At 35.7% G+C, this 20306-nt stretch overlaps 1 protein-coding gene and 1 long non-coding RNA gene across 2 annotated transcripts in view; both read left to right on the top strand.

Moving 5' to 3' along the window:
* The window catches only part of Su(var)3-3 (lysine-specific histone demethylase Su(var)3-3), a 321623-nt gene that overhangs the window by 27568 nt on the left and 273749 nt on the right, over nt 1–20306 (top strand). The window lies entirely within an intron of this gene.
* LOC149482984 (uncharacterized) lies at nt 12722–14186 on the top strand. Its single transcript, XR_016316562.1, has 3 exons — nt 12722–13296; nt 13423–13484; nt 13559–14186. It is a non-coding gene; the product is annotated as an uncharacterized LOC149482984 (long non-coding RNA).

Raw genomic sequence — 20306 nt, 5'->3', positions numbered from 1 at the left:
GTCATAAAATGCAATTATCTGCAATAGAGTAAAACCCATAAAATTTTACTCATTACTAGACATCGGATTATATGCACTAACAAAATGCCAAAATATGCATGCAAATATGCACTAAAAAAGGCCGAAATATGCACTAAAAACGACTGATATGCCTAAAATATGCACAATACAAAATCAAAAAACCTTTATTATTTTTATATATTTTAATCAAAAACAGTGAAATTTTCTTGAAATTAAGTATAGTTTTTGTGCCAATATACAATTAAGCATTTTTTACCAAATTTTGCGAGCACAAATTTGTGACGTTTGTCACCCGCGCGCCCAGTGTTGCCACCTTAGACCTTTCCGGGCTAAATCTAGCAGCCTTTTTTTGGAATTCAACCCGTGTTTTAAGTTTTTAGCCCCAAAAGGGTAATCTAGCCCTATTTTGAATGGCTTAAAATTTACTTAAAATGGAGCCCATTTTGTAATTTTTTGCCATGCCAAAATAGGGTTTGTTTACTCGCTGAGCGTTCTGATTGGCTAATAAAGGTTAGTCAACCAATCAAAACTCCCGCTACTTATCGAAATATGCACGATTGGGGAAAAAGGCTAAAATATGCACTAACGCCGTAATTAGAGAGTTTTATGCATTTGCATATGCAAATATGCAAATGCATATAATCCGATGTCTACTCATTACATATTAGATGTCCCTCTCCCATAGACGTAAAACGTAAACCATAAACTGTTAGCTGAATATTTATTGTTATAGCCGAGTATCGTTTATCAAGGAACAGCTCTGCGTAAATATATGTTTATTAAAATTCCCTCGTATAGAATCGCACATTACATAAATCGTAAACATAATTATGGGTTATCACGGGCCCGGCTAGGCTTCGCAGGGCGCCATCAATTTCTTTGAGCTGTTAAATTTGACGCCTCCTTACATAAATCCGAGAGGGTAGAGAACGTGATTTGCGAACAAAAATACTAATCCAGTAGACAATTTATGCTCTAATTGTTTCGTATTTATGAGTTCACCCATTGTTTAAACCCCGCCGATTGAAATTGTTCCGCTATTCCTACTGTTTCGAATAAAATAACGTGACTTCAACATTTATTCGTGACTCATCGTACTTACATTCGAAGTCTCGAAAGGCTTAACTTTGTGCATTATATTGTATCGATAGATTTATTAAAATGAGAATATTCGGTTGTAAATTTTACCTTATATACCTTATATACACATGTGATGAGTTTAGATAATATCAAAGTATTAGGTAATCATGTTTCTATTACAATAATGAAAACAAAACTGAAATAGTACCAATTGTAAATATCAAACCTCCTATAAATAACAAGCTAACAATCGTTAAAACAAAATTTATTTACTTCATTGAACATTAAAGAACGAGAATTACGTAGCTGAAAAATAGTATTTTAGCTTTTTGATTGCGTCCCGTGCCCTGTCAGCAACCGTTCCGCGCCAATGAAGTCGAATGCAGTCTAAAAATAAGCGCAGCTTTAGACGAGCTTAAATTTGATAGCGCAATAAATTTTGCTCGGTTTAATTTTCCGGTTAATATGGCATACTTTTTTCTTTGTTAGCCAAAGCTGGGGATAGTTTTCGGAACGGAAAATTATGTGAATAAAGAAGCCTTTCAGTAATGATTGAATAAACTGAATTCGAATTGAATTTGAGAGGTTAATGGTATTGGTGTGATTTTTGTTTTTAATGATGTTCTTTATTTTAGCTGCTTGAAATTAAAACGTGTATAAGATAATCATTTTAGTAAACAAAGGGTACAATAAAGATTGCTGGAGAATGTAGCGTTAGAGTATTTATTATGCCATTAGCGCCTGAAAACAAGCTTGGGCGGGCATGTACTTTTTTATCAGGAGATCTCATTATCCGAACCTTTCGTAAGCTTAGCGAAAATACTGCTCACAAAAATTATGAATTTGCACTTGCAACGGTGTAGGGTGATATTTTTTAAAATGTTATTTATTAAATGGGCTAATAGAATTATTTTATTATTTATTGTTAGACTATATAAATAGTCAGTACGTTTTTTAGAAGAAACACAATATAATTATGACAATAATCATAGTCTATCATATTTTGTATATTAATTTTATATTTTCTGATATTAATGTGCGTATCCACACAATAATTTTATACTTCAGACTTTCCGCAGAATAATAAGGTCGATGTAATAATAAATCCTTTTACGTTGAAATTATATTCATACATAAACCACTATTTTAATCAAGTTGACCTACTAATAGACCGGGAGATACTGACACAAAATTTCGAGTCATTTGTAACAGGATGGCGGTTCTACAGGGTTCTTAGTACGCAATGACAAAAAGAAAAATGATGGTGTGAACGCTGGTACCGGCGGCTTAGTCGCGTGGGCGTTAGTCGAACTCGTCGGAAAATAGCGAAAGTCAAACGATTTGTAACAGTATGGCACTTATTTTTCCTGGAAGTTTGAGGATCAAAGAATATAAATACAAAATTTCAAAGATCTATGTGTTGGAAATCTTCACTTATATAAATTAATACTAAATTAATTTTTCAAGTATGACAGCACTTTTTCCCCCTACTAGAAGTATGGCAAATATAATAATGGTCACATTTTATCAAATACTCTCCAAAAATCCAAATGCAATACTGGTACAAAAAGTTTGGCGAAATAATTTTTTTTTGCAGATTTTCGGCGGTATGGCGACCATTTGGAATCGTCCGAAAAGTATGGCATGGCGATTTTCGTAAATGGCTGCACGACGATGGTTACCTGTGCAAAAGTTAGCCTGGTACAAATGGTTGAATAATTGTTTTATTTAAATCAACATATTCGCGTCGGTATGGCGGGCTGTAAGTCACACCGGAAAAGTATGGCATGACACTACCGCCTACTTCTTTTTTATGGGCTATCGGTAAATACTAAAATTTTTGTGTTACAAATCGTTTGACTTTCGCTATTTTTCCGACGAGTTCGGCTAACGCCCACGCGACTAAACCACCGATACCAGCGATCACACCATCATTTTTCTTTTTATCATTGCGTACTAAGACCCCTGTAGAACCGCCATCCTGTTACAAATGACTCGAAATTTTGTGTCAGTATCTCCCGGTCTATAAGCTGTATTCGCTGTTATAATCTTTATCGCTGTAGTAATGACGTCGGTTTTCGCGAGTAAAATTATGAACACAGTTTAAAATCCGCGTCCCTATTATTCTTCACTTATTATTCGGAGTTACTTTGGTTTTATTTACGTACATAAAGGCTCATAGACGCTACAGATAAAAGGCGTAACCGCGGAGTTACCCCGACAATTTTCGGTCTTTTTAAAACGACACTGGCAATTTATTCGCTGTCTTCAACCCCAGCTATGTCGATATGGAGCCACTTGGTATTTTTTTTTTGGGTCCCTTAATAAATTTGAACGTGACTTGATTTTTTATTAAACGCGAAATGAGAAAACGATTTTCGTAATTTCAGTGTCGTTAGGAGTACATCTAACTCATCGCTGTGATTGTTATAATATATTTGTATGAAAAAGGGAATCATTGTTATTTATTGAGAACTTTCAATACTTATGGCATTAGTAGTTGATTCTACTAACTTATTGTACAGTTAACAGACATTGCTGTGTCATAACAAACTCTCTTAATAATACTGAAGTCAAACATAGTAAAAATGAAAATACGATTGTCAATATTTCATACAGAAAATGTTAAATTCAATTTAACTAAAGCTTTTGGCGACTATATTTAAGATTAATGTTGTAATTTTTCCCGATTTTAATAAATTACCCAAAGGAGTGGTGCGTGACCAAGTTACATTGTCATGTCGCTAACGCGTTGACGTAATGTCCTGTAATTTCATCGTATTCTTGGAAATAGTATTGTATTATATGCTTAAGACATTTTTCACACAATTTAATTCGATTGTTGAAGACCTGTAAGGGGGAATGATTGCAATAATAAATATATAAGGGCCGCACGGTTGTTTAACACGCTCTAAGATGATTGACGTGTTAAATTACTGATGTCCTTTCCTTCACCACATTTTCTTATAATTATTAATAGCTCTAAAGGATTGTAGTAAATAAAAATTGCTACCACTCTGAATATATTGAATCGAATTGAATATTATTACGATGGATGGCTGGATGCGTACATGATGTGTCTCTGTGAAATGCTATTCCGAGAAGCTCGGACTGTTGGACTTTTCATTAGGTAGTATTTAACTAAATCTAATATATATTATAAAGGCGAAAGTTTGTATGGATGTATGGATGTATGGATGTATGGATGTTTGTTACTCTTTCACGTAAAAACTACTGAACCGATTACAATGAAAATTAGCACACATATAGAGGGTAACTTGGATTAACACAAAGGATAGTTTTTATCCCGGAAATCCCACGGGAACGGGAACTATGCGGGTTTTCCTTTACAAACGCGGAAATCTAGTAATATTATATTTAACTATACTGTTAACAGTATAACTTAATCGCTGTATCGAGATGATAGTTGATTGAAGTGCCGTCTCTCAATTGGCGAGTGCCCCGGCTCTATTTACATTGCTTAGAATGTGCACCTATGTTAGTTTGATTTTATTTTACATTCCGTTGACTTTTGCATTGTATTAATTTTGCTTCCCGCTTGAAACTACAACGTCTTGGTACGTAGGCTAGATATATATTTTAAAACTTGGAATAAAAAATTGTTTTCCTTGTGTTAGTTGGACAGTGCAAACTACAATTGAAATAATGCAATTACTCAATAAGTACTACTAATAATAATGAACACGACATATATTTACTAAAATTTACATTACTTTATCTCTGATTTGTGGTTTCTCAACCTAAGCATATTGCCAGGGATTTACTCCTTAAGGGCTTTGAAGCATAATACGGTTTCGTACAAAGAATACCGAATTTACATATGAGTTGGACGATTTCCAAAATGCTATTTAAAGTCTTGGGGATAAAAGTAATCCTTTGTATAAAAAGTTATTTTATAGTTATGTCTATGCTATTTACGTATCTACGTCTTGCGCAACACATCTCGCATTTTGAGAATAATTTCTTTGACAATGTACAGTGAGTTGACTCGCTCTCTATCTTTTCACAAGAGAGCATGCAAACTGTTGAACCTTCAAGGTTACATAGCCGACAATAGTGTTATAAGAAATGCTTCCCTTTTCAATTTCCTCACGCACCGGCCGTCAGTCGGCCGTGATCTTGGATTCGTTCGATCATGAAAATATATAGCTTCATTCGAGCGATCGCAATCGCTAAAGCTCCTTAATCGGTTTTCTTTTATATGAAAATGGACTTTTAGATTTATTGCGCCGTTTTGGTTACGTTCACTGGAAAACGTGATATACGTCGCTGCGGGTTAAAATGCAAGCTAAACAAAAATTCCACATAGCGCCGCTCCATATTTTACTGGAACCTCTTACGCGGAGGCGCTAAAAATATTGGCTATGAGGGAAAATTGTGGGGAAATGTGCGGTTGCCTTGATTTCTTATTTCGTATTCATTGTGCGTTGAAATGGATCACACGCGCCGAGCCGAGATGTTAGCGTGACACGGAATGAAGGGAATTACTATACGTCTCATGACTTATATATTGCGTCACGCTCGCTACTATCGGCACATTTCGGAATTTCGATGTTGTCATGTCGGCATAATATTCAAAATGTATTCACAGTTAGTTCTGCTCGCCTGTTTACGAATCTCGTGAAAATGCGATATGTTTGTTAACCGACTTCAAAAAAAAGGAGGAGGCTCTCAATTCGAACGGTATATTTTTTTATGTATGTACACCGATTAAGCCGAGGTTTCTGAACCGATTTACGTGATTCTTATTTTATTGATGCACAATAGTTTTTATTTATGAGCATTTTTGTCTGATCTCGATGACTTAAATGAATTCTAGGCAGTAACTTTGATTCATTTCGGTTACCGGTTGAGCTGAAATTACGACATTCGACACTCGCGACACAACACCTGACATTCGACACACGGGACACAACACGTGACACTCGACACACGTGACATTCGCTTTGTTATTTTAGAGCTTATACTGCACTGTACCTATAAATGCTAATCTCGAATAAGAACAGCTACGAGAACTATTCCATATAGAATATCGAATACGCATGACATTAATTGCAAGGCAAATGTCTATACATGAATCATAATGCCGGGTCCAGACTGGTGAAACGTAACATGCAATGTAACATTCTGCCTTTCATTGCATGTTCGCTGCTGGTGTGGACGCATAGCGCGCTCATAACGCGCATTCACTACGAACCTGTCGTAGTCGTGTCACATGAGTAGAAAGACGGAACAGAGACTAAGCTTCAAACAACCGCGCGAATCGATTGCACTACTACAAGTACGCGGGGCATGTGTGTGTGACCTCAGGCCGCTTGTCGCGTACGCAGCGATTCTGGAAAAAACCGGTTTGCGCTTGCACAGGCTGAGTACAGTCTCAGGGTTGATACGACGCACGTTGTTTGTTTTATTAGTTGCAACTTGCAAGTTTGAATATTTTAATATAAAACGTAATATTTTATTGTTAAAAATGGTTGTTTATTGTACTGTGTGTATGAATAATACTAGAAAAACTAAAAACTAAATATATATCATACTTCAACTATCCCAGGGAGTACAATAGGTGAGTAAATATTTTGATTATTACTTTTTCAAGTAAGTACCTACTTGCGTTTATTTTATTAGGTCCTTTTTTAATAAGAAGAGAATTTTACACGGTGTGTTTTTACCTTTCATTATTATTACAAGTTTAACATTTGTAAGTATGTATGTAATTGTGTGTAATTATAAAACTATTTAACAAATGTTTTGTTTAATTTGTCTTAACCTATTGTGACAACCCTACCAAAATAGGTAACAATTTTGCACGTTCTTAAGAAGCTTAGTCTCTGTTCCGTCTTTCTACTCATGTGGTCGTGTTCCTTGCCCCTTTGTGTTCGTCGAAAAACCGACAAATTTCGGTCGCTCCGCGCGCGGCTTGTAATGCTCGTAGCATGCGCGTGTAATGCACAATTCGCGCGCGCAAGACGTCCAAACTATGAGAAATTGTTACAAAGTGTGTTACCTTTCATGATACATTGCAGCAATGTGGACGGTGAATTCTTTCATTGCATGTTACATTGCATGTTACGTTTCACCAGTCTGGACCCGGCATAAGTAAGCCTGAATGCTTTATCTTGATATTGATGACGTTGTCAACTCTAAGTGGATTACAATGTAGATGATATTCAATGAGGCCTGACTAACTTCACGGTGCATGTCTCTATAGGAATCGTAAAGTATAAATCTTGTTACGAATGCGCACATCTTGTCGTATGTCTTCATAAGGGTTAATTTGGCGAGTTGATAAGGCGACACGCAGGGACGGGTCATGCCGTTTGTGGTGCGTGTTCGCTGCGCGCGCTCATCGTAAATCTTTGACCAGTTTATTGCACTATACAGTTTTTTTATATAAATTATTCCAAGAAAAAATGCTTATTGGGAATAAATTGAATTATTTTTTAAGTTTAAGCTTATGTTTCGCCTTTTATGATAAATACATGAATTCTGTCAACATTATTAACAAACCAATCCATATGGGAACACTGAGGAAGAAGTTCAGAACAAACAGTGCTAAATTTTATTTCAAAAATTGTGTTAATAAGACAGACTTTTCGCAATTAAATTTCAATAAAACAAAATCCATTCAATACGCTAAAATAAACATTACAATATTTCGTTATTAAATTAAATTAGTACTTATACACATTCATAGTACTTGAACGTAGTTTATCATCTCAATTTTATGCACACAGAATACATAGAAATCGATTGAAATTCGCATCTAAGAAGCGGAGCATTTAAATAATTTATGTCGTTTGCGAATTTCATATTCCATTGTATGCTGGTTAGCGTGATTAACCGGATCGAATTAGCATTAATACGACATTTTAATATCTTATTTGGCACGAGACAGCTCTGCTGGGTGCATCGCTGTATCGCCCACGTAATGCGTGGGACGTTTTGCGTTCTCAAAATTTTCACCCAGGCCACATTACATGCTTATCTTTGAACAAGCTACGTATCAAGTTTCCAGTACAAGAATGTGTATATTGTGTTCTTGCGTTTTGTGTCATCTATGTTTATCTCTGCTTTAACTATTTTTTTACTAAAGAAGGCATAGTTAATTATATAATATTACTAGCGGTCCGCCCCGGCTTCGCCCGTGGTACATATGAAAAATAGATGTTGGCCGATTCTCAGACTTACCCGATATGCACAGAAAATTTCATGAGAATCGGTCCACCCGTTTCGGAGGAGTATGCAGACTAACATTGTGACACGAGAATTTTATATATAAGATTTACATATATTATTACAGGTAGAATTTGCCATTCCATAGCATACTAGAGGTAAATATTGTTTGTTCAAATGAAATATCATTCCTTTTATAATTAAACGTATGTTGTCTGCCAACACCTAAATTCCGTTCAAACATGGGCGATACAATATCTAAGCTATAATATGTAAATAGGAACAACGCAATAACTGGGGCACTCGTAAATAGCGACACAAAGTGATTATAAAACGCTGTTGTACGCTTAATTTATTTAGGTTAATTAAGCCTAGAGTCCGCGCTATATTTTTCCTTTAATTTCAAAATTAACGACGCCATGTGTTACGGTATTTTGACCCGTTCGGCTCTGGGGATCATGTTGAGCTAATATTGGGTGAACCCTTCGCTAAAAAAGGTCTAACTCGGCAATTAATTTCCACGCCTGCTTATTATGTTTTTAAAATGCCAACTTGTAAAGTATGTATCAACATGCGCTTTGGTTTAACTCCTTTGTTTTGTTTTACTAAACAGTTTACATTTTATGAATTAGGCATTGATTACCTTAATAATATTAATACTTATCACGGAATTAGAATCTGAAACTAATCATGAATAGCGATTTATTATAGTCCTTAATTCTATTGTACTGTATAATAATCTAGTATGCATTTATGTATGTATGTGATATTTTACATACAATAAAATGGCAAGCCGCGTCAAGTTTCGTCTAGAGTCTAGACTTAATCATATGAATAGGTTAGCTACACTATTGTTCCTTTTAAATGTGCTTAATTTGATAGCGCATAGATGCAATTTGTAATTAGTTGATGCAAGATAAAGATATGGAACCAATGTCTGTTTTCCAATATTTCAATATTACACGCAGTTTTGTTACTTGCTCTATTTTAATGCCTGTGTCAGAGGTTTACGTTTAACGCTTATAGTTTCTACCGCTCTACAAATCTACGAAATGGAATACGATTCTCACGTTGAAAACTCATTAAAATGCACGTCTATCAGCACGTCGTCAAGTTTTTTTACGAGAGACATTTGCCTAGCACAATATTTCATAATCCAGTCGGCCGACCTAGTTCACAGTTCGCGTGTCGTGGGCGGTATTGTAATATTCTGCGCCATTGTGAATTGTTTCTGAAGGATTCGCGATAGCTAACGGTGCTAAACTATGCAATTTGTTGGAGTATTGAAGCAAGGAGGTGCACTGTGGTGCAGTTGGCTCGAACAAGCTCACATATTTCTATGTAGATGGGTGATAGCGTATAAGGTTATCGGAGAGAGATATATATTAGCTTTATGTCTAACGTCTTATAGGCTCAGTTTCATTGAAAGATAGCGATTTATTAAAAACGATGTATGTTAAAATTATACATATAATACCCGTCAATTATATAATTTAAATGATAAACAAACAAAGTTATTACAGTTAATTTGCGCGTCGTAAATTCGAACCCAATTTGTCAATGCGCAAACTAGGCAACAAGTCTAATCAACATATCAGCTAATAGGATCGCATCGTCCCCGGGAGATAATCAAAAGTGTAAACGCGTTGCCGCAAGCCGCTGACTTATAAATAAATTTCCACTTTAATAGCTCCCCGGTGTTATTAATCATGTATGAGGCTGGTCAAGTGCGATTCGCAACTATACTGATGAAGCCCCGTATTTTTTTGTTGCTTGGATGGAATTTGTTAACGTCTCAATTGATTTGATATCAAAAAATGGCCTTGCTAATTAGCGAAGAGGTACAAAAAAGATTAGTGAAGCAAGAACTTTTATGAAAAAAAGCTCTATGGAACCTGGTATAATATAATTAAAAAGAATTGTGGGTACAAATATCCTGCTATTTATTTAAATAAAATAATGACACATTGTATTGGAGTTTATATGAAACTTTATCACAATCTAATTTTGTTTACTAAATGTCCCCAGGGTATTTAATCCTTTCCTGGTCTATTAAAACGCTCACACACTAATCAAGAAGGTGTAGATAGTCGGTCAGATATTATTGCTATATAGAAGTAATGGTCCTCTGTGTACAGTTTGTTTTCTCAACAGCCCTGTATATTTATGAGATAGCAAGTTCAAATGACTATTGCGCATGCGTACTCAACGTTCGTAACTATCCTCCTGAGGGCCTAGAAACTTCTAATAACTGTAATTACCGGTGACCCATCTCTATCGCCGGCCACGATTAGTGTTCGCGTGTAAGACTCCTATAAAGCATTCGATGGACAGGGATTTAGATTACTGAGTAATTGGATACGAAGTTCCTGATTTGTTTCATGCGGGTTAGTTATGGCCGTTTCTGCCCGAGTTAATGTTTAAAGGTTATCTATTTTCGGCGCTTAGGGAGAGGCTTTTTATGCCAAAGGTGAACAACATGAGGGGTCAACTAATGTGTGTTTGGTTTACTAGCTTTATAGAGAAGATTTCACATTAATGTTTATATATCCTTTAGGATATATAATATGTTCATCATAACGTCTATTTTCTCAACTACCATCTTTTTTGCAGCGATGTTAATATATTTTTGTTTTTTGTCTCATTCATCAAAAATATCACTTATAAGCTAATGAATGATGAACTAATCCGTGAATATTTTTTATTACTACGCAATTTGTACATCGCACTTTCTGCAAATGCGAAATAGTCCTCCATCACGCTCCATAGATACTAAGCATTAGGTCGTTCTATTTGATTCGCAGACACTCCCGTCCCGTCCGGACCGGTTCGCGTCAAGCCGCGGTGCCATGCCGGGCCGATCGCAATCCCGTCAGCGACCATTTTTGTGACGGATTGAAATGTCACGGCTTGTGACAATAGTAGTGTTTGCGCTGATGTTAAGTGTGATGTTTGCGTTTCTGGAATATGATGATGAGTTTTTTAATAAAGCCAGTTATGAATTTTACGTGTTGCACATTTTTTTAAGTACCTACCTATTAGCCATTATTTGATTGTTGGCAGGCTATTCGAAGGCAGCTTTATGATTGTAAAACAATTCGTTTGATATAACGTACCTACCTGTTTTGCTGAATTATTCTAGTAATATTAACATAATTTATTCAAATACTAGAGACGTAAAATATTATTCGTAAGTATTGACTTCAGAATCTTAGCACTGCGTATAGTTAAACCACTAGGAACTCAGCGGAAATTAAATGCTTTATAGTCGATTTAAGAGCGATTGCAATTCTTTTGAAAATTATAATTATCAACGAGCTTGTTTATGTCAGTGCTCGTATAAACGGCGAGTGGTTGTGACACAGTCGCGTGACGCTGCGGTCTGGCGCGCTACGTTTGTGCAACGTCTCAACACCGAGGCCTTAATGGAACTTAATCAACCGCCCGCCTTTCATCCAATCTCGTTAGCGAATAAATTGAATTTCTTAGCTTTATTTACCCTCTCGTATACACTAGCTAACTTTGTAAACCTCTTAATCTGACGTCATACAAGGCTCGCGAGCAGTAAGTGGGAGGCATGCTGCGTCGCTTCGCATTGCTTTAGTTTACTTGTTTGCGAGTACGTACTTTAGAAGTGCTTTTTAATGTTTATGAGCTCTTCAATATTTGGCTTTTGGTGTTTTAATTCGGTTAATTAACCTTCGCGTTGGCGAGAATGCGATTTTATAAATTTCGTTAGAATGTGGGAATGTTAATTACACGTTGATATAAGAGGAAGCATACAGATTATTACTGAATATTGCTATTAATTACGTCTACTAACATAGGATTACCTAAACTTATACCACAAATGAAACCGTAGATTTCTCTACACTCTACAGCACTGAATGTCCATCCTATTTAGCATTGCCGAGCACAAGCTAAAGCCTTATTACACCATGAAAGTGCAACTCATATAAAAGGACTGCAGGAAGTTTGACTTGGCAAAGGGATTAATTTGGTATTACATGTGTTTGATGAGACAAGTTGCCCGTTTGCTGAGCACACATTAACTCGGAACGGGTCTCGTGTGCGCTGCAGCGCTTTCTGTGGCGCTTTACGATTCAATTGAGTTTCACATAATGAAATAAGTCCACACTCCGCGCTCACGTAATCAACCTCGAATGACCACGGTCATTATTTTTGTTCGGATAAATGTAATGAATGGATAATGTTGTTTATGTATTATTGCGTTGCAATGCGAAATAGTTTATTAAAATACAATGTACAGAAAATAACCGTAACAATTTTACAGGCCTAGATAACGTCCTTATTAAATAAGAGAATCTTTTTATTCAATCAGACAAATAAAATTTAAATGTTGTCGATGTAATAAGTTTTATCGCTTTAAGAGTTGTACGCTGCAGCGCTTTAAGAAAAGTATTTAAGGTGATGAATTAATTTTTCTAACATTTACGGCCCTTTTTAAACCTTCGTAATTTTTATATTATTAAAGTTGTCGTGATGAAAATTCTTGACAAGAAAGTTCAATAGTAACACAATACGTCTACCGTTTTAGAAACATGATTCCATGATATTTTCTCGATAGAAAAAAAATACAAAGTTCTCATTGTTATTTTTTTATAATCTCTGGCATCTTCAAAATAACAAACGTAAAGTTACGACTTTTTGGATATTAACTATAAAATATACAACCTATACGTCTACCGATTTAGAATTTTGAAATATGCGATGGTTTTGAAATAAACAAGAAATACTTGAAATTAGCGCGCGACCAGCCAATATAGCGAGAGCCGCCCTGTACCTTCCTACCCCGATCGCTGCACGAGTCATTCCCGCTACGGCCGTCACACGGGGAACTTGTGTCGCTCGCGCAATCGTAAAAAAGGGTGACAACACGATAAGACAAAATGAGACAAATGGGGACAATAAAGAAAATAAGAAGAAGAAACATAAAGGTTGGAGGAAAAAGAATGCTTACAATTGGAACAAATTAATGAAGTAAGTTGGTTTTATTTTAAATTTGATGATAATTGTATTATAAACGATGTTTGATATGTACCCCTGTTTTAAGTACATAACGAATGTGTAAGATTTTTTCATTTATAGCATAGATAATCTTTTCAGAAATCCGGAATCCAGAAGGAAAATAAACCCACTGATTGTTCACAATGTGAACCCACTCCTTCGTAAGTACCTTTATTCAGTCAAAAATGTATGTTATCAACGTTCTACTGGTTTTATCGCATGATTCCATTTTTAGCAAAAAGCAACAAAGTGCAAAGAAATAAAAAATCATGGTGAACTTAGTGGAAGTATGGCGGACATAATATGGAACAGGAGCTCATTGGAGTAGTATTATATTTAAAAAAATACGAAATAATTTCAAGAATTACATTTCTTAGAAGGTGGTAGATAAGTATGTTGTATAAAGAATTTGATGTTGATATTTATTTCATTTATACTTACTACACCTGTGCGGGAAATTGCTTAGTAATAAAACAGGTTTATATTCATATTTACATAGTAATGTGAGTTTTCATTTCGAAAAATTTTGTATAAGTATATTAAATTGAGTTCCTGGGTGATCTGGAAACACAATTGGGCCCGGAAGATGGCGCTGCAGTCACTCCTCCTAATGACATGAACCGATTTGGATGAATATTTGTGTGCACATTTCATTTTTGTGGGATGATTGGTTGATTCGCTTTCACATTAGCTAATATTATGCATTTTTGTTGTTAGAAAGTAAACTTAATTTAATGTTTATAATACATTATTATTGGTATAAATAAGCCAGTGTTCGTCTCACATTGCTGTACCTGCCTACCTACCTACCAGGGCCTAACTTTGTTCTGGCTATTTTATTTTGATTATTTGTAATGAATAATTACAATTATAATAGAGTGCAAAAAATAAATACATGCGTCAATATATTTTGTGTTTTTTTTTAAACAATTTTTTTATTTAAAAAAATATCATTCCGACCGCGGCTTTGCCCGCGTGGAATTAGGTTATATCGTGAATCCTGTTTTATCCCACAGAAGTGTTCAGTTCGGATAAAAAGTATCCTATGTGTAAATCCAGGCAATTAGCTATATTTTATCAAAATTGGTAATGTAGTCTTGACGTGATTAAGTAACAACTAACAAAAAAATATACAAATTAACATCCAAAGTTTCGCATCAGTTTTACTGTATTAGTGATATCTTCCACTCTTGACTTTGACTGAGAAGAATTAGGGTTTATAACTTCTTTCAGAAATAGTACCTTTCATTTCTGGGCATGATGTAATATCTACGTCAGCATCAAATTCTATCTAAATCAATTCAGTAGTCCGCGTTATTGAGTACCATTTCATTTTTTCAGAGTAACAATATTTTTTGTTATTTTAAAGATTATTTATAACCTGTATTATTTTGTAATAAAGTAAACATTACGAATTAATAATAATTATTAATAATGTCTAAGTAGTTGTTGGAAAGAAGATTATTTGTTTATAAGCAAGAAAATAAAACCAATAAATCAACAATTGAATAAATGTATAACAATATTATAACTGTATGACGACTCCATACATGTTTGTCCCGAGTCGGCCAGCGGCAGCGCGGCGAGTTTGCAATGAATGACTTCGCGTACACCGGCGTTCGCGATAGCGAGCTATTAGACTCCGCCCGCCAAGCAGTGGATTTTTTTTTGTGTATCGTCTTAAGTTCAATTGCAGCTAATTCATCTAATGTGATACGTAAACAGACCAAGTGTGGTGGTGGCCGTTTTATTGCCGTATCTGTGATTCTTATGTCCACAGCACATACTGATAGCACCTATTTATTACTGATGTTGATTTTATAGTTTCGTCGCTTCGTGTCTATTTGTCAGGTGCTTTTTGATATGTTTATCCAAGGACCTGTTGCAAGACTTCGAGCGAATGAAGTCTACTGTTTCGACCATGTTATCTTAAATAATGATATCGTATGAGTTACCTTTTTATTGCCGTCAATGAAGAGAATACGTGTAAGTGTTTTTCAAAGTTTAATAAATATAGGTTCAGGATAGAGTTTAGGAAACAGCATTGCTGATGTCAAAATTTACATTAGATCAACGTACTTCATAGCTGCAGGTTATCGTGGGATTGCAACTGTGTATTCAGCATTCTTCTATTGTCTGTCATTTGTGTGACGTGTCATTGAATGAAAACGTTTACTCACAATCATCGAACCAGCACTTATCACGCAGTTATCCAGTTCTTACAAACGATCCGTGACAGATGGTTGAACTTGAAGGGAACATACCCATTGTGTTTTTATTACGAACCATACAATTTTACACCCAAATAATTTCACAAATTGGCTCTAAACACTTTTTATAGCTGTTTCTTAGTCCTAACGAGCGATGTGCGCGTAAATTGAAAACGACCGCAAGCTCATTTAATTCGCCGTCACGCGATGTTTTAGCTTCCAATGTAGGTTTAGAGAAAAAAATGTGGACTGGCTTCGTAGGAGTATATGTCACTCGGGGGTGTTTCGTTGATGTTTAGTGCGACTGTCCGAGATGGTTTTAGTGCTTCCTTATAGTGGATAAGGTATTGGACGTTGCGATATGCTGCAAGTTAACATTTGCGAGATTCACTGAATTATGAACACTGTTAGGCCCCCGCTGCGACCACCCGCGTCGTCTGAGGCGCAGCTTTCGAGCTCATGGACTTTGATACGTTGAGCAGCGTTATTGTCGCTGTCATTTGTTTACTCGCTCCCGGATAGACAATGTTTACGCAGGCTACTTACTTTTATTGTTCGAAATACATTACCGTTTATAACGCTGCTGCGATCGTAGGCTCGGAGCGAGTACCACCCGTTGTTCGGAAATTATAAAGACACGGCTACCGCGCTCTAAATATTACTAAATACTTAAATAGCCGTTGTTGGCAAATATATAGGTGTTGTAACTTATTGATTTTAATGGGTAAAGCTTATTTATGGAATATCAATTTATTTTCGTTATATAGCAAATTTGAAATATTTATTTTAATGCCAAACTAACTGCCTGCATTGGACGATACTATTTATCTGGTCAGGGTTAAATTGGCAGTTTCTAAAAATTTATTAAGCTAGAATCTCTGTAGTATATTTCCGTTCTTCTCAATCTTTTTTTCTACTATAAATAATTGATATTAAACACAGAAAAATTCTTGTTCCATTGCATATAAATTTTATCTTAGAAAGTATGTACGTTGAAGTTATATACGGACTATATAAAATTTATAACAATACGAGCTAGCAGTGAAACCATAGACCGCACAGCAGGTGGTGTTTTTGCGCTGAAACGCCACTTCGATTATCCACTGTCGAGCTAAATACGGACAGGACAAACGAGGTAACACAGCGCGTTGACAGATCCTTGCCATGAACGATCGGCGATAGTAATGAGATAGAAAACCTCTGCATATGCTCCCATCGGCTTAATTAAGTCGCCGACCGGTTTGCTTGGCGTCACCTTTGTGAATGTAATCGCGTGTGGTAATTTCGCTCCCATACACATTGAAAAATTAGATGTGACACACGGTTTTATTGTCCAGAATGACGACAGAAATCACCTCTCGTGACCAATGTTTTATGGTAATCAGAATGCAAGAAGGAATTATAATGATAGACATTCAGAGTTGTATTATTTATAATACGCGTCCGACTGGTCTATAAGATATTTATAAATCTCCAGCAGACCATTCAATCAAAGCCTATATTCTAGATTTAATATTAACAAGCCGCCATTGCAGCGTGAGTCAGTTTATGGTATTACGATTTGTATTATAGCATTAGAAATTCACTTTATTTACGCGCACCTTCTTAGAAATGGCTATGTTTATAAAGCAACTATGTATAGAGTTGCGAAGTGTGGGGTTGTGATTATGGAAATGTTATCATATATGTATAGGGGCCCTTAAGTTAGAAACAGTGCACCTAAGCACGCGAGTCATTCGTCAGGTTAATTAACTCCGACTTACGGCAACCGGTTGTAGGCCTAACCCAGTCGACTTCGTCACATTCGTTAATGTAATTGCATACGAACCGACTTTCGCTTAAGTCTAATTATTTTCACTATAAAAAACTAAGCGTGCACCCTCACCCGCCATTCTTCGTAAAAAAATAACAGCAGATGAAAAACTTAATAATATAACGGACTTTGTACACAATTGATATGAAGATGGTTGAACTATTTAATGACCTTGACATGTGGTGTTGTTCAGTAATGAATAGCGATGGCTGTTACCTTATTTCCAGTTTAATTTGACTAGTCACGTATTTAAATGAAGTGCCGGATATGGTTCTTATTACATAATACATATTATCTAAATTGAGTATGATACTATAATAGATTTTGCATATTTAGTATTTAAAAACATCTTAATTTTTATTATTCCTTTATTGATTGTGGTTTACAGTTTCTAACGAAAGATTATCATAATATTATTGTTGTACTGTTCTCTCGCGACTCGCGAGTAAATTGGATAGAGCCGTCGATATTTCATCAGCTCGTATTATTGGAACGCGGTGATTGTAAATTGCCGCGGCATCTCGGCTCGTTAGCGTTTTTGATAGATGACGTTCGGCCGTTTGTAGAATTTGTTGTAACTGCGGCCCTTGTAAAAACACAAGGTTCGACAACGAGATACCAACGGCCACACCCCTCGGCGATCTAACTTAACGAGCCACCGTATAAATAACAGGCTCCTAATATTTCATATCTTAAGCGCAAACATTCACTAGCGGCAGGTAGGTATCCGCCACCATTGCTTATTCAAAAGCCCGAGAAATGTTCGCTTCTCGATGCGCATAAAAGATCGCATCCGCGAAATCTTAATGAAAACAGCGAGCAATAAATTATCCGCATTATTATTTTAGATTTACGGCTATACATTAGAATATAATTTAAACCGGCCAGACGCTAATTTGTAAAGTCATTATTCAATAATCGTGATGTGAGACTTATAAATTTCACTGCATCGTTTTACACTTTAGCACTCGCTGGTGCGATGCGCGGCGCCGCCCCGTAAGACAACGGACTATTTTGACGAAGGCTGGTCACGTTTTGTCGACACTCACCATGAGAATATTTGTTTTTTATTGTGCGGCGGCGGTCTGCGTTGAGTAAAAATTGAAGTGTAATTTTACGTTTTAACCGGTGCCTGCCCCTTTTCGTTCCGCTCGCCTTGGGTGATGGTTATCATAATTGGAGAGGGTAGGTGAACAGTGCCGACGGATATGCCGGCCAGGCGACGCGCCATAAACTTGCCTTCATCTGACGTGTTAAAGTGCAATGCTGTTAGAATTTGTTACGTTTATCGATGGTATTCTGGTCCATTGCTAAGAATAACCCTAATCGAATGTTCCTATGGGAAGAACCTTAGATAAATATTGCAGAATATCAAGATTAAAGAGATAATTAATATATACGTGACTCTTTTCTTACAGAGAACTATACTTTCCCATAAAAGTTACTACTATATTCGCATCAAAATTTTGCTAGTAAGCGGATCGCATATTCATGAATATTGGTATATTCATGAGATTGGGTAAAATGAAAGTTACTTATTTTCGCATTATTAAGTAGTATGTTCATTTAGTATTAATACTCAAACATGTATATCTGTTATCGTAAATTTCCTTTCGATAAAGAAAATGTGTACAAGATTAAAAGCTCATAATACGTAAGCCCCAAGTTATATTCTGGATACATTATCTAGACAGGTCTCGTGTTCGCGTATACGTTTAACGGAGGTTGAAGGTGAAATAATTATTAACAATCGTAGGCAATGGACTATGAATTTATTTAACGTCTTTCCACACTCTGTGTACGAGTGTCGATACATACGAAGCCTCATGATAAAACATAAATTAGACTAATAGCGTACTACGTGTAAACCATCTTAAATGTTTGGACGTCAATTATATCTGAACAGCTTATCATATTTAGATGAAAAGGAATTACTTGCTGCACTGTTTCGGTACCGAGCAAACCTCGCGATCATAAGTTTGTATGTTATGTATAAGAATGTAGAAATTATCATTTACAATGTAGGTTGTAGTCATATAAAAGATAAGCTATAACTTTTTATCTCATTGTATACGTTTTTGTTCCATTTTTCCTCAGGTTTTGTCTGCGCTACATTGTAGAATAGAATCGATAACTTATAGTTTATCGCGCCCTATAAGTTCAGAACATCTTACATTAACAGTACCCTTTTTATTTCACTTTCATTCACTAGACACATCCTGGCTTTACAAGTGTTTTTATCGTTGATAACTGTTATTGATTGCGTAACGAATGATGGTTTCCGTTATTTGTATATGACACGAGCGGTACAATGGTAAGATTAATAACATTGACTTTATCGTCATAGATGGTGCCTTGGTGTATAGAATTGTCGGTGAATAGAGCATATATCATACGAAATCGTACAATTTATCAACGAAACAATAAGCTAATTAGGGTTAGGAATGTAATGCAGTAGTGACTGTTTTATTGCTTCACAGATGTTGAAGATGCAAAATATTTATGAACGCGTGTCAGTGGAAGTGTTATAAGGTTTATTATCTTTAATTTTAAAGAGAATATAACAAATAACGTTATTTTATTTTATTTAGTAGCACATAACTGTCTAAGTATTGCAGAAATCTATTTGTCTATTTTAAGATCCAATGTGTTAGTATTCTTAATTCGAGGTTGTACAATAAAGTTACACGAATCCATAAATTAATATCAGTAAAAACAATTAATAAACCAGAGACACATGACACCTTTTAACAATATCGGATAAACAGTTATTCAAGACACAGGATAGCAACAAGGCGGAAGAGATGAACCGGATAATAAGGCAGTGCATCGTAGCTCAATGATCGATTTAGAAATTGTACGCGCCTTCGCATTCAACTTTATGCTGATTGTTCATTTCGTTTGTAAATGATCACTGCGGTTGTGATTAGGAATTATTAACGTACCTAATTCGTTATGAA

The sequence above is a fragment of the Colias philodice genome, chromosome 14, assembly GCF_061535455.1.
Source record: "Colias philodice isolate Cphi_HAF_F1 chromosome 14, ilColPhil1 Martin Lab GWU primary, whole genome shotgun sequence".
NCBI classification, from domain to species: domain Eukaryota; kingdom Metazoa; phylum Arthropoda; class Insecta; order Lepidoptera; family Pieridae; genus Colias; species Colias philodice.
This window is presented reverse-complemented; position numbering and strand designations above follow the sequence as displayed.